Below are 15,294 nucleotides of genomic sequence, written 5' to 3' on the forward strand. Positions count from 1 at the left end.
AGATTGAAACGGAAACTGCCAGAGGGATCATGGCAATTAATAAATCTGGAATTAAAAATAAATCTCAGTAATGGTGACCAGGAAACTATATTTATGCCCGAAATGTCGAATTTCCTATTCCTTGGATGCTGCCTGACCTGCTGTGCTTTAACCAGCAACACATTTTCGACTACCATAGAAACATACTTGATAAAATAGTATCTGCGATTTTACAGAAGATTTGTAGATTAGAGAAGATTGTGGCTCAGGTTGTAAGTTTGTTGGCTAAGCTGGAAGATTTGTTCTCAGACGTTTCATCACCATGCTAGGTAACATCATCAGTGAGCCTCCGATGAAGTGCTCGTGTTTTGGGTCCCACTTGCTATTTATCTGTCTTGGTCTGTTGTGGCGGGTGATATCACTTCTGGTTCTTTTTCTGAGATATTGGTAAATGGGGTCCAAATTGATATGTTTGTTAATGGAGTTCCATTTGAATGCCAGGCTTCTAGGAATTCCCATACAGCAAAACAGCTCCTGATGAATCTAAAGGACTCTGTACTACCAGCAGACTGAATGTCATATGCAAAATACCCTGCAAGAACTGCAACAAACATTACACCGGACAGATGGGCAGGAAACTAGCCACTAGGATTCATGAGCACCAACTAGCCACAAAAAGACATGACCAACTATCCATTCACACAGATGAAGATGGTCACTTGTTTGACTGGGACAATACATCCATGCTGGGACAGGCTAATCAAAGACAGGCACAGGAATTCCTAGAAGCCTGGCATTCAAATTGGAACTCCATTAACAAATATATTCATTTGGACTCCAATTACCAGCCTCTCAGAAAAAGAACCGGAAATAATATCACCCACCACAACAGACCAAGACATAGAAATAGCAAGTGGAACAGAGCACCAGTACTTCATCAAAAGCTCATTGATGATGTTGCCTAATATGGTGGCGAAATGTCTGAGAACAAACCTACCAGCTCAGTGAGCAAACTTACAACCTGAGTAATATCCCTTAGGTACTGAAATCTGCCAGCCTCACCCAGTCTGCCCAAAAAACGACTCCAGATCCTCAGTGATCTGGTTGACTCTAACTGCTCTCTGAAATAAACTGGCAAGGTACTCCATTTAAGAGCAAATTAGGAATGGAAAACAAATGCTTGCTTAACCAATGATGCTCACATCCCATTGAAAGAATAAAAGGAAACATCTTGATGAAATGATGCTTTTGTAAATTAACTTTGTTCTCAATGGAATGAAAATCAAAGATGTTCAAGGATATCTACAAACTGCTCTGTCAGACTATCAGCCATGATCTGAGAGGAACATTTACTGCTATACATCATTTTTGTGAGAACACTGATGCTGTAGCCATGTATCCATGTATTTTGTTGTTGGGGTGCTACGAAGAGTGTCATAAAATCAGATTGAGACATCAAAGATAAGTGTCTCAATTGGGGCAAGAATGCCAGAGCAAGTCAAGAGTCCCACCTCTGGCATCATCTTTCAATTTTCACAGGGGTCTGAAGAGGGCGTTCTGTAATTCATGCATGCATGCTCCCTGCAGGCAGCTGGCCATTTAAATGGCGCACTCTGTTGACTGAAATGGGATACTGGAGTCTCTGGTGTCTGGAAGCCATGAGCACATGACTTCGATCAAGATATGATTGTTTTCAGTGATTTGGATCATCACTTTGGAGAATTGAGGCCCCCCTGTGGATATGATCCAAGGATACCTTGGGCTGGGGGTGGGGGGTCTTTGGGTAATGTTCAGATGTCCTATGGGATTATTTCTGCTGACATGATGATGATGATGAAACACGAGGCCTAGAGATGAGAGTGAGGGGTTGACAACAGGAGGAATGTTTTGTGGTTTAGTTTTTATTTTTAAAATTTAAACATGTGCCAGGGTTCTCAGACAGGCATTCTGCTCAGGCCAACTTGGGAGCTGGCAGTTTCCTCCATTATTGCCTGCCTGACTCCTAATCCACGGGATGGAAAATGGATCTTGGTGCATGGAATTTTTACGTCTACATGCATCCGATTCAGGAATAAAAATCGGGACCTTGCAGTGGGCTGCTGATGCTCCACAACGTTAACTTTAATTTTTCTTCATTATTTTCTTTATTAAAGATAATACCATGTCATTCCAGGCTAACAAACTTCTTAAACATTTTTTTGAGTACTGTCTGAGGTTTTGTATATCTCTTGTTCTATTCAATCACAAGTGCTTTAGTGCACAGCAACTTCAGTCTGCATTAAGCTTTTCATTAGAGTCCAATGAAGTTCCTAAATTAGAACACCCCACTGAGTGGAAAAATATTCTCTCTGTTCATTCATTCCTCGGGAAATATGGTAGATTTTGCAGAGAATGCATGAATCAAGTCTGATTGTTCGGCTTTCATTTTTATATTATGATCTCCATTTATTTTTCATAATTCCAGTGAATGGGGATGAGTTTATTCTCAATGAGAAGAGTTTTGAAATATTCTAGTCTTAATTCCACTTGTGCTGCATGTGCCCACTGTGCATTTTGTAAGGTTTTGCCTCCTATTCTACTTTGTTTTTTTTTCTCACTTTAATTATTTGTACAAACAAAGGAGGTTGTTGTTGAGAAGCAACTCAATCTCCAACACCCAGTGGAGATTTGTGGCAGGCATACCACAGTGCTCCCAGCCAGTGTCATGGTGAATGGTACAATGTAGGCTGGCATTGGCAGCTCAGCTGAGTGGGTAGGACGAACAGTGGATTCTTTGTAAATTCCAACACAACGATCTTCTTTTTCACAAACGACTCTATTTCCCTTCAGGCTGTCATGACCCTTTTAATATTTTGTTCACACATTGCCAGTCTTTTTTTGTTTGTAAAAGGACGTGAAGTGGAAATCATCCTTATTAGTTGTGCGTTTATCATTGCACTGGCTTGAAACTTGAATGGCGTACATCTTATTGGTATATAATTGGGGTATAAAGAACCAAACACAGTCTCACATTTTCTTCTGCCCTATTCTGTCTCCTAATCCCTTGTTGTCTGCAAGTTTTTCTCATGTTCCAAATCCTATAGAAGTGAGCAGTCAGCCCCCAACAAATTTGGCTGTAAGTTTACTTTGTACAGTTTAATGTTTTCTATTCTTTTTGCATTCAGGAAGGCTGTACTGTACTGACCATAGGGGATTCAAATCCTGATTTATTTGTTGCCTGTAATAAGTTGGGCGATATATTGGGATAGATGTTGACCTTTGCTGGAGTGCCTCGCCATCTGCCCATTGAGCCCCAGTCACTCACTTGTGGAGGAAATCTGACTGACCTAAGAGCTGAGTTGCCTGTGCAGTGTGGGAGATTGGGGTGGGGGAACAAAAGGCAACACAAGCCCAGAGTGTTCATGGCTGTCTGTTCCTATGGAGTCTGAAGGAGTATTTCTGCTGTTCCAGCCCTTGTCAGGACGAAATGGGTGAAGATTTGACACCACTTAATGGAAGTGTTTTCCCTCCACCCTGGCTAGTCTTGCTTTCTTTATTTTAGATGAGTGCCTTAAAATTGGGTGCAGTGTTTTATATAGTCAGGTGAGACTATTTAGATTTTATGGCTCTTAAAAGACAATTGTCAGTAAGTAAACACAGGCTTATGCCATAATGAATTTAATTGTTTGGTCAGTGAGCTTTTTGGAATGGTAAACATCATATTTTAAGTTGTAGCAGAACATGCAGCATTGAAAAAAAAGAGACATATGGAGTATGCTAAATGCAGTGTGAAATCTGTGCTTCTTGACACATCAATGTTTAATAGATCTATTTGTAATATTGCATTTTCTGATCACTTGTATTAATACCGTAAAGGTATCGTACAAACAATCTGTATAAAATACCAGTTTTTAAAGTGAGATTGGAAAAGAATGTGCTTTTATTCTGTGTCTAATCTGATTAAAGTATTGTGGAATCCTGCCTAAACCTGGTCAGTGAGTATTGGTAGCAGGAAACTGTGGGAATGGTGCCCATCTGTCAGATGTGGAGTTAGTCCAGAGGCAACCTGAGGTACCTTTTTGACTGATCACAGTGAAAGAGTGGAAGTAAGTGAGGCCTAGAGTTCCCTGATAGGCCTGGAGGAGCATAACTGGAATTGCTTGCCTCCTGTTTCTCAAGTCTTCAACTACTATGTAGATAGGTCCCAATGTTGTCAAAGTTATTAAAATTGAGGTCTATTAATTTTTTGTCTGCATTCATCTGGTGGAAGCAAGTAATAGTTGAACAGTGAACTAGCCATTACTTTCTCTCTCTGTCTGACTGACTGCAATATTAAATTGTAGGCAGCAAAGATACCCCGCCGAAGCCAGTGCCGTTCTCTTTAAATATGTGAATCAAGCTTCACTCAGCAACTCCCACCAGAGGCCTGCACAGGCAAAACCTGCCAAGAGCAGCATTCGGTTGAGATGGGGCCCAGCGAGGTTTCTTTTTTTTAATAGTTTCTTTGGAGACCAAAAGCAGCAAGTGTTCCTCTGGGCCCATGAGGAACCATCAGCTCTCCCCCTGTACTGGGTTTCTCATCACTCCTTCAATTGGGATTTCTCTCCTGAAAAGATTATCTATCTCTATTTGATTACTGTTCTTACAAACTAAAGGCAGCAGCCTCCTGCCTTCTGATGTTAATGGCTAGAAAGCTGCTTTCTTCCAGAGTCAGAACTCTTTTCATCAGAATGTTGGTGTCTGGCATGTTTGAGGCCCATTTGCTAAAGTAGTGCCTGCTTTTTGCGGATGTTTTTCACCATGTTCCAGCCTGGGATTTAACACTGAGCCTTATTTACCTTGAATTCTGTCTCCGTTCTGAGTTCATGTGTTCACATGTGAGCTATTGCTGAACCGTTTTACTGCTGTTCCCATTTTATTTCTTGTCATGTGAAAGATTTTAATTTAAAAGTAATTAGTGTGCTCCAAAGTGACATGAAGCACAGAGTAGCCATAACGGGTATCAGGAAATCTCCCCAGGTTTCTGAGCAGCTCTTCAGTTACAGCGTCTCATCTGTACAGTATTTTTGCAGCTGGCAAATCTTAAAGTCAAAGAGACTTTTGCATATTTACCTTATGGAGCAGAATTGATGGGAATCACTTTGAAAGTTGGGGAGAAACATTTACCATCTGATGCATGAACAAAAGGTGATCCAAAATCTAAATTACTTTTCACAGTTCCAAACCATCAGAAAAACTTTCCTTTGAAGTCAGTCAGCTATAAAGTAATAATAAATACCACTAACTTACCGTAGGCCTTCATCTTCCTTTGAATCAATTTAATTAGTGTTTTACAAATGTCACTTTATTTTCTGTGCCTTTTGTAACACTGTGGTCTATATCTTTTCATTTTTTGGTGATGGGGAGACCTAGTGTTGATTCACAATATGTCATCTGAAGATCAAGACTATTTGGGCTGAAATTATTCTCTGCAAGATGGACAATAGCAAGTCATACACCCATTTTATATGCATCTTGTTTTTCCATACCACTGGCTTCAGTGCAAATGAATTGATCAGAGCGTGAAATGACTGGCTATTTATTAATGTCCATTTGAAGCTGTTGCTAGAAGTCAATTTCACCCCAGTAGACATTAATTCTTGCAATTTTTTTACCATCTCTGAATGCCAGTTTTGGGCAACTGACCTATTTTACATCTAATAATTTATTTACTCCAATATTATACAGTACTGAGCGAACGCATGATTGTCAGGTGGCCTATATGTTGGTTTATACTTTGAACCAGCTAGCTAAGGTGCTTGTTAAAGATTCTACATTTCTGTCCAAATCTGTCATCAGTCCCTCTAGTGACCAGCTTAAAATGCATTCTGTTAAAACACAATCCTCACATGTAACTACTTTTTCATTCTGAAATTCCTTTCATGCAAGAACAACCATGAAGAAAATGTTAAGATATAGCAATGAAATATAACTGTTTGAGAATCGTATTGTTGTGATATTGGCAAGAGTCTACAAGCACTGATTTAGAAGCGGCAGTTGGAATAAATATGTTCATGGGGACCATGTGCTTTTGCATCATTGAATATTGCTGGTGTTTTCAAAAGCAAATCGACAAAACTTCAGATGGGAATATTTTAAAAAAATGTTGAGAAATATTTTTGTGGTAGAGCAGCAATCTTTGGAACGTACAACAGAATTCTTCTAAAAGCCACATGAAAGTAGCATAAAGCTTCATTAAAAACAGAACAGTAATGTAGTTCATTACAAAATCTGCAAAAGCCTGAGTCACACAGCAAGTGCGTTAACATCTGTAGAGATAACAGACGGTGCTAATTTTCTTTCTGCAAAAGAAAGAAAACTTGAGCCCTGTGTTGCCACAGCTGTTAATTATTTTAATATCTGTTGGCAGAAAGGAGTAAGACTTCATTGAGGCTTTAGATTTCTGTACCTATATAGAATGAATCTAACTGAGTACAGCATTTATCTTCCAATGCACCATCTATATGTATGCCGTATTAAAGAAAATGCTAGGAACACTCATCAAATCATACAGTATCCGTGGAGAAAAGATTTTACCTAGACTTTCACCCTTGAATGTAGAGTTTGAGTTGAGAAAATAATACATTGTGAAGCTTGGCTAAGGGCCCAGAAATCCATGACTCTGTTGAAACACCCAAGTCCCTGCATTCTGATCTGTGCTGCTAATTTCACAATATTTGTTTACATAATGTCAAAGTTTCTGCTATTTTCTGTTGTTAATGTTTTAAAGTCTCTGGATGAATGATGCTATAGTGAAAAGGACGGGTTGGACTGAAGGGTCTGTTTCCAAGCTGTACATCTCTATGACTCTATGTCTTTAATTGTCATCATAGTGTTTATTCCTTCTATATACTGTATAATAGGTGAATGGATGGACAGGCTTCATAACCAGATGCGAGGGCTTATGGGGGATGGCATTGCCTGGCATGGTGGGGTAACATGATTGGTATTGGGATTGGTGCAGGTCATAGCTTGGGAGTAAGTAGGGCTTGACAGTGGCTGGCAGGCATAGATTGGCATGAGAAGCATAGGTAAGACTTTTTGAGTTTGCCTTTCAACAGGTTTCCTCACACAGACTATGGTTCACAACACTTCTGAAGTTCTGTAAACATAGTACATTACAGCGCAATACAGACCCTTCAGCCTTCTATGTTGCATCGACCTATGAAACCAATTGGAAGCCCATCTGACGTACACTATTCCATTCTTGTCCATATGCCTACCCAATGACCATTTAAATACCCTTAAAGTTGGCGAGTCTACTACTGTTGCAGGCAGTGTGTTGCATGCCCCTACTACTCTCTGAGTAAAGAAACTATCTCTGACATCTGTCTTATATCTATCACCCCTCAATATAAAGCTATGTCCCCTTGTGCTATCCATTGCCATTCAAGGAAAAAAGCTCTCACTCTCCAACCTATCTAACCCTCTGATTAACTTGTATGTCTCAATTAAGTCACCTCTCAACCTTCTTCTCTCTAATAGAAGCACCCTCAAATCTCTCAGCCTATCCTTGTAAGACCATACCAGGCAACATCCCAGTAAATCTCCTTTGAACCCTTTCTAAAGCTTCCACATCCTTCCTATAATGCAGTGACCAGAACTGTACGCACCAGAGTTTTGTATAGCTGCAACATGACCTCATGGTTCTGAAACTCAGTCCCTCTACCAATAAAAGCTAACACACTGTATGTCTTCTTAACAACCCTATCAACCTGGGGTGCAAGCTTTCAGGGATCTATGTACCTGGACATTGAGATCCCTCTGCTCATCTACACTACTAAGAATCTTACCATTAGCCCATTACTCTGCATTCCTATTACTCCTTCCAAAGTGAATCACTTCACACCTTTTACACATTAACTCCATTTGCCTCCTCTCAGCCCAGCTCTGCAATTTATCTATGTTCCTCTGTGATCTACAACATCCTTCATCACTATCCACAGCTCTATCAACATTAGTGTCATCTGCAAATTTACTAACCCATTCTCTATTCCCTCATCCAGGCCATTTGTAAAAATGACAGACAGCAGTGGACCCAAAACAGATCCTTGCAGCACACCACTAACAACTGAGCTCCAGAGTATTTCCCATCAACCACCATCCTTTGTTTTCTTTCAGCTAGCCAATATTTGATCCAACTCGCTAAGTCATCCTTTGTATTTTGTGAAATGGCCTACTGTGGGGAACCTTATCAAATGCCTTACTGAAATCCATATACACCACAAAACTGAATTATCCTCATCCACCTGTTTGGTCACCATCTCAAAGAACTCAATAAGGTTTGTGAGGCATGACCTACCCTTCACAAAACCATGTTGACTATCCCTAATCAACGTATTCCTTTCCAGATAATTATAAATCCAATCTCTTCTAACTCTTTCCAACACTTTACCCACAACTGAAGTAAGGCTCACTGGTCTATAATTTCCAGGGTTGTCTCTCTTCCCCTTTTTGAATAAGGGGACAACATTTGCTCTCCTCCAGTCTTCTGACACTATTCCTGTAGACAATAACGACATAAAGCTCAAAGCCAATGACTTGACAATCTCCTCCCTGACTTCCCAGAGAATCCTAGGATAAATCCCATCAGCCCAGGGGACTTGTCTATTTTTGCACGTTCCAGAATTGCTAACACCTCCTCCTTGTGAACCTCAATCCAGTCTAGTCTAGTAGCCTGCATCTCAGTATTCTCCTCAACAACATTGTCTTTTTCTAGTGTGAATACTGACAAAAAGTATTTATTTAGCGCTTCCCCATCTCCACTGACTTCATGCTCAACTTACTCTAGTCATTCTTTTATTCCTGATATACATATAGAAAGTCTTAGGGTTTTACTTGATTCTATCTGCCAATGACTTCTCATGTTCTCTCTTGGCTCTTTTTAGCTCTCTCTTTAGGTATTTCCTGACTAACTTGTAACTCTCAAGCATCCTAACTGAGCTTTCACATCTCATCCTAACATGAGCCTTCTTTCTCTTGACAAGAGATTCAACTTCCTTAGTAAATCACCGCTCCCATGCTTAACAACTTCCTCCCTGCCTGACAAGTACATACTTACCAAGGATCCGCAGTAGTTGTTCCTTGAAAAAGCTCCGACATTTCAATTATTCCCATCCCCTGCAGTTTCCTTCCCCATCCAATCCTAAATCTTGCCAAATCCCAGCGTAATTGCCTTTCCCCCAGCTATAAATCTTGCCTTGTGGTATATACCTATCCCTTTCTATCACTAAAGTAAACATAACTGAATTGTGGTCGCTATCACCAAAGTGCTCACCTATCTCCAAATCTAACACCTGGCTGGGTTCATTAAAATCTGATTCTTTAAATACTCTCACTTGCCACCATGAAAATACAGGACATTCCTATCCCCATATGAACTGGGTCAGGTTCGGAGTGCCCAAAGTGGCCTCATGACCTGAATAAACTTGCAGCTTTAACAAGTGCTACTGAAAATTGGAAACCATGGAATTCAGATCAATCCCAGAATTCGGATCTATCCCAATTTTTAAAGGATTTCTGAGTTATCCTGACTCATTGAAAATCTAGGTCAATGTATCAAGTAAGTGAGTGACAAGGGAGCCATTGGCCATTGTTTCCTGTAGTCTATTCTGAATCATACTTAAGTAACCTGTTCTTCATCTACTTGCTGAATAAGTACACCTGAAAAATGTGAGCAATAAGCATAACCTTGTTCCCTAGATTCTAGTCAAAGCTACCATACAAAAAAGTTTGGTGAACCAAATATGTTAGTAGTACAGTAGATATAAAATGTGATTATCATTTTGCCTTCCTCCCCAACCAGGTTGGGCCTGCGGACACTAGTATTTCCTGTGTGGCACAAACCATTGCCTATCACCCTGTATAGGCTCCAATTATACTGAACAAAATGCATTTTTAATCATTTCATTTCAGTCTTTGAAGAATTAAGTTCATCTCAAAGGTTAATATGTTGCAGAATTGCAGCCTGTATTTGAAATTAAGCTGGGGGTAAATTTGACTTTGATCAGCATTGTAATACAAACAATATTGGATCTGTTGTCGGTAATGGACTTTCTGATTGTCATTCCCAAAGTCAAAGCAACCCCCATCCCCATTGTATGCAAATGGAAATTGATTGAATATAAGCTTGATATTGAGCGATGGTGATGGATAAAGACCAGAGAATCTACAAATCGGAGACAATGGTTCAAAAATTTTACTTGCATACTATCATTCCAAAGTGGTGCTATGTAAACTATGTAGAACTGACTATGTACTTCCCTGAAGGCAGCTAGTGCCATGGGTCATGGCCAGACATCTTTCTTCAATTATATCAATGAAGAACAATCTAAAGATAATGGCCCCTAGCACTGTCTTGACCCCTTTTATAATTGAATCAAGCAGCCAACTTAGCACTTCTCTGAACCAACAGTATCTACATGTATTTTTAGTCCACTAAATCTTCTTAGTGCTATCTGCAATTTCTTTACAATCTTTGTTCAGTCTTTATGAGGCAAATGTTCCTGGCAGTGGAGTCGGGGTAAGGACTTTCTGCTTCAGCAGCATCAGTTTTGCTGGTTAATGCTGGGTCTGCTGGGATTACTCGTCCCAGGTGGGTGTATGTAAGTACAATCAAATCCTGAAACAGGCTAGTTTAATAAAAACATTTCATTGACCTCTTGTGCAGTGCATTTAAGAGGATATATGGGTAAGATCTGGGTGGGGAAGGCTGTGGGGGGTGAGGGGGTGGGTGGTGGGGTGAGCAAACTGCTCACTTGGGCACGTACTGGAACTTTCAGATACACAGGGAAAGAAAGAGCATAAATTGGGTAGAATGGCCTTCTTCTACTTCTTTGTATTTGCCCTGTTATTGAATGTGATTGCTGCTGATCAGAAATCCTTAATTCATCTTTTGTGCCTTTCTCCCGAACATTGATCTCCTAAATGATTAAAGCTGTATCTACCTCAGCTTTCTATATACATAATTACTCAACTTCTCCTGGTGATGTGCACTTGCAGTGACACTGTTAACGTCTGACCTGTCCACAATAGGTACTTTGCTGTTGGTCCTGTGAACTCTAGCAGGATTAGTGCAGGAGAGCAGTAGTGGGCAAGATCACAAACTAACTGCACAGCTTATGGTCCAAGGATGTTCAGGATTTAAATCACCTTCATTTACTCCGACTTTGATTTCCCAACAAAGCCAGTTGGGCTAATAAAGTAGAGAGCAGGGAATAATTCTCGTGAGCCGTTTAAAAAATAACTGCTTTAAGTGTGGAAAATATTCATTTGAAATTCCTAGTTTTTCTTTAATAGGGAGAACTGCAAAGTTGAAAAGTGTTTATTTGCTTCCTGAGGTAAAATCCTGGATGTGAGACTTAGAGTCAGACACAGGCCACTTCAGTTATGCTCACCACATGAGTGCAAGCTCAGCACAAAGTGTCCTCTGCTTTCCCTCAGGCGGTCCTCGAAAGCCAATCCCTGTTTTTCTAAAGTGGTCTTAAGTATTAAAATCTGAGGGAGTAAAGTTTCAAAGAATTTTGACACAATGCTGACTTCTTCTTGAGGCCTTTGATTTTTTTTTCCCCTTTTAACACTACAAATTGATCAAACTGACTGAATAGGTTTTAAAAACCACTCCCTTCCTTCCTCCTTAAACCAAAACAGTCCTCGAAATGAGCACAGATCTGTGTGAATTGAGGCCCTTTTGTTTAGTCATAGAGTGAAGTTAGCAGCATGGCCAGTGACCTGTCACTCATATTTGCATTTGGGATACTCCTGTCACTAATATGTTTCCAGAAAGAAAATGATCTTAACTTAAGTTGTGAAAGATTTGAGGCTGCAACCTGTTTTAAAGTTACCACCTGTATGATACTGGATCAGAAAATCTGGATTTTTAAACAGCCTGTTTGGAAATTTCTAAAATGTCAGCTGTCAGAAGTCAGTTTGTAAATACAGAAGGACAATTTCTTTTTCTTAAATGAGAGCTTGGTTTTATGCTTAAATATTTTAATGAATTTTCCTTGGCAGCAAAGGAAACATTGGAAATGAAACTAATTTAAAGCTAATTTCTAATTTAAGCAGACATTCTTTGACAGAAGGACAAACAGAACAAAAAAAATCCATAATATAAATTTGGGTCTTTTATTAATTGTGTATTACAGAACTGGGGATAATGGAAAATCTTATGAAACTTTGTTGCTGGCTGAAATATTTCAGGAGGAGATAGTGAAGACTGCAGATGTTGGAGAAGTCCTCACTATCTCCTAGTTGCTACAAACCATACTGCAAAGTTTCTTCCAAGGGTCCCCACCTTGAAGAGGTTTTCCTTCTCCTTCCACAAAGATCTCAGTAAGAATGTTTCCAACTGCAACTCCCGGTCATCCCCTCCACCCTGAAGATCTTCAACCACACCCTGAAACAATTCCATTACTACAGCCACATAGCCTTTCTCAGCACCTGCCTAAGAAACTGACTTATTCCCATGGATTCCAGCCAACATTCAGACCATCTCAGTTTGGATCAAGCTGGGACAACCGCTATGTTCAGCAAATCCAGAGCCTCCAGAAATGGTTCTCCTTCTGGATTCTCAGCTCTACGCTCTCTGCTATGCGTTGTTACCTACTCTTCCTGCAGTCAGCCCTGCCCCAGTTCATGGCTTCACTCTTGCAGACCACAATGGACCCCTGCTGTTCTTCATCCTCAGAAAAAGAGTCCTGATGAAGAGTTACGCCTGAAACATCAACATTCTTGCTCCTCAGATGCTGCCTGACTCGCTGTACTTTTTCAACACCGCACTTTATCAACTGAAATACTTAAAACAGCAATACCATTCACAGCTTGATGTTGAACGGTTCAATTATCTTGGAAGTTGGTGAATAGACGTTCACATGAATGACCAGTGATCTATATTTCAAAACTCTCAGATGATAATGAGAAATACAAGTTGAAGGTTGGAACACAGGTTGTTTAGGTGTGCTTTCCATTCTGTGGTCTTGTATTGCATTTCATGGCATGTTTAAAGTTGTAAGCCTATGGGACGCAATGATGTAAGCCTGGGATGGATACACTTTCACGATCTGATACCTATTTATGTTACTATTGAGAGAGCAATCTGTGATTTACAGACCAGTCAGTGATGTATCTAACTGTTTGCATTTGACTGGTATTTTCAAACCTCATGCTCCAAAGAGTCAATCATTGCAATTGTAAAAAAAAATGAATAATTTAAATCAGCTAATTGAAAGAAGAGGGCAAACCAAATATCTAGTTATGGTGAGAAAGTTGTCTTGAGTGAAGGCTTAAATCAACTAGCTAATTATTCCTGATGAAGGGCTTATGCTCGAAACGTCGAATTCTCTATTCCTGAGATGCTGCCTAACCTGCTGTGCTTTGACCAGCAACACATTTGCAGCTGTGATCTCCAGCATCTGCAGACCTCATTTTTTACTCTAAAATTTCTAATAGCCTGATGAGTTTACCCAATGGACAGTAAGGCTCTCCAGGCAAGGCAGTGACCTGGTGATATTATTACTGGACTGGTAATCCAGAGAGTCAGATAATATTCTGGGAATTTGGGTTCAAATCCCAACATGGCGGCAGTGGAATTCGAATTCAATAAAAATCTGGAATTAAGAGTCTCATGATGACCACGAATCCATTGCTGATTGTTGGGGAGAACCCATCTGGTTCAATAATGTCCTTTAGAAAAGGAAACTGTCATCCTTACCTGGCCTGGCTTACATTTGACTCCAGACCCAGAGCAATGTGGTTGACTCTTAACTGCCCTCTTGGCAATTAGGCAATAAATGCTGGCCCAACCACCGTCATCCTATAACAGAATAAAAAATAAAATCAATCTGCGGTTGACTATTTCTTCTTTTGTATTATGTACAATTCAGCTTCATTATCTTAATTCCTATTTTAATCTTAACCTTATCTTAATAAAAAAGATTAAAATCAACTTTACTGTTGATGATCTGCAGAAGAAAAAATGGATTAGACTTGGAGGTATTTTAACATTAATGTTACCTTCAAGGTGTTGACTTGTTTTCAGCTCTGTTAAAGTTGAGAAGTCACTTGTTTATGGAATGTAGGCCAGTTTGACTTAGAAAGCAAACATAAAGGTGAGTACAGCAAGATAAGGTCTGCTAGAGAGAGATTACTGGAGAAAGGTCATGCTCTCTAAAGCTTAAGTAAAAGATAAAACACAACCTATTTGTAATCAAATGGTTCTTTCTAGGTTACAGGTTTCTTATCTGTAGATTTATTACCTTTTTAAAGTGTTGTTCAAAGAGTTTTTACATCAGAATTACCACGTATGGTTCATAGGCATTTTTCCTGAGATGTCAAATCTAAATACTCATTGATTAAGGAGTTCAGGAGGTCACTGAAAGCCAGATGCTGTATTATAAAAAAAAGACCTGTTTTCTGGAAGAGATCCCAAAGATTTTATAGGACTGAATTGGCTAAGGTAATGTTACTTCATAACAAGTGCTAATTTTTACAAAATTTAATAAACTTGCCTGTCAGATCTGCTAGAACGTGCCATTATAAATATATAAATTCTAAGGTCACTGATTCCTGATTACTCAGCAGAATTTATCACTGTGCATTTGGAGCTTAACCATGTGTGGTTTTAGTTTAACAATTGCATGACTGTAAACGATTTCCCACAAAGGTACAATAGGTTTGTGTACAATTAGTTTATGAATCAAATAAAAAGAGAAAAAAATTGCTTTTGGTTAGAGTATTAACACTTGAAGAATCCGCAATCTCTTATATGGCACATTTACTCTGTTGATATCATAATATAGAGAACTCAAAGTGATTATTTATTTCTGGTAGGAGTTTAATAAACTGTATGTAATCAGACAAAGTCATTACCTTGGGACAATTTGCATTGCTATAGTACAGCTTGATTTTATTCATTCTGCTGTACTGATAAATAAAAGACTAGAGATCTAAGTGCGAGTGCATGTGGAGACTAATTTATATCCTACACAACAAATCCAAATTTCCAAAAAAATCTGCATTTTATTAGTTTTAACTAATTTATAAAATTGTTTTTTTTATAGTGGAACAGTGGCAATGCCTGTTGTTGTTACAAGCCCTGCTGGATATTCTAAAAGGGAACAGTTGATAAAACAAGAAAAACAATGGATATATAACAAGAAAAGGCACAGCAACATTATTCAAATCTTTCTTGAAAACATCATTCACTTGATTTATGGAGCAGTCTATTAATATCATTATTAATATCAGATGATATGACAATATTAGTAGACCGCCATGGCATTATCCAATGGGAGTTTA

General features: G+C 39.3%; 1 protein-coding gene across 2 annotated transcripts in view; it reads left to right on the top strand.

The window, feature by feature from the left end:
• plpp3 (phospholipid phosphatase 3) overlaps nucleotides 1-15,294 on the top strand; it is a 152,735-nt gene that overhangs the window by 35,713 nt on the left and 101,728 nt on the right. The window lies entirely within an intron of this gene.

The sequence above is a fragment of the Hemiscyllium ocellatum genome, chromosome 9 (genome assembly GCF_020745735.1).
Source record: "Hemiscyllium ocellatum isolate sHemOce1 chromosome 9, sHemOce1.pat.X.cur, whole genome shotgun sequence".
NCBI classification, from domain to species: Eukaryota; Metazoa; Chordata; class Chondrichthyes; order Orectolobiformes; family Hemiscylliidae; genus Hemiscyllium; species Hemiscyllium ocellatum.